This window comes from Pomacea canaliculata, linkage group LG2, assembly GCF_003073045.1.
Source record: "Pomacea canaliculata isolate SZHN2017 linkage group LG2, ASM307304v1, whole genome shotgun sequence".
NCBI lineage: Eukaryota > Metazoa > Mollusca > Gastropoda > Architaenioglossa > Ampullariidae > Pomacea > Pomacea canaliculata.
The window spans coordinates 534448-535655 of NC_037591.1; positions in this window are offsets into that span (position 1 = coordinate 534448).

Here is a 1208-nt window from a genome sequence, read left to right on the forward strand (position 1 = left end):
TCTTCTTTGGCCTTTCTCCTGTTCTTACTTAAGCTTTTTGTCTTTTCGCCTTCTTCATGTTTCTTTCTACTTTCTAATTCGTTCTTCCTGTTCTTCTACTTCTTTTTTCGTTCTTCCCTTTTCTACTTCCTTAACTTCTTTTTTTGCCTTCTTCTTTTCTTCTATTCCTTTTTGTTCTTCCTTTCTCACTTCCTTTTTTCCCTCTTCTGTTTTCTTCATTTCCTTTTTGCTCCTTCCTTATTCTCTACTTCGGAATTTGCTTGCGAGGCTAGTGGGTCTCGAGAGATTCGGCCAAAATTTGCGAGATCTGGCCGACATTTGCGAAATCTCGCATGTCAGGCGATTAATTAAATTGTCAATTTCACAAATTCTCTTACATGCCAAGTTTTCCATTTCTCATATTCTTTAATTCTTAAATTCTGTTTCTCTTCAACTTCTTTCTTCGCTCTACTTCTTGTTCTTCAAATTCCTTTTTCGCCTTCTCACTTTTGTTCTGCTCTTTTTTCGCCTTCTTCCCTGTATCTTCTACTTATTTTATTCGCTTCTTTCCTTTCTTAAACTTCCGCTTTTCGCCTTCTTTTCTTCAACTTCTTCTTTGCCTTTCTTCCTGTTTCTTTAACTTCCTTTTCTTTGCTTCTTTTTCGCCTCTTCCCATGTCTTACTACTTTCTAGTTCGCCTTCTTCCCTGTTTCTTCTACTTCCTTTTTTGCTTCTTCCCTTTTTCTTCTACTTCCTTGTCGCCTTCTTCTGTTTTTCTTTCAACTTCCTTTTTCCCGCCTTCTTTCACTTTTCTTCTGCTTCGATTTTCGCCTTTTCTCTCCTTTCTTCTACTCCTTTTTGCGTCTCCTCTTTCTTTCACTTCCGTTTTTTCGCCTTCTCCCTGTTCTCTACTTCCTAGTTTCTCGCCTTCTTCTCACATTTCTCTACTTCTTTTTTGCCGTTCTCCTTGTCTTTAACTTCCTTTTTTTTGCCTTCTTCTGTTTCTTCAACTTCCTTTTTTAATGCGCTGTCGTTCCACTCTAGTCTGCTAGCTTCCTATTTTTGCCTCTTCTCGTCCCCTTTTCTATCTACTTCCTTTTTCCCTGTCTTCTGTTTTCTCATCTTTCCCTTCATGCCTCTACTTCCTAGTTTCTCGCCTTCTTCTCACATTTCTCTACTTCTTTTTTGCCGTTCTCCTTGTCTTTAACTTCCTTTTTTTTGCCTTCTTC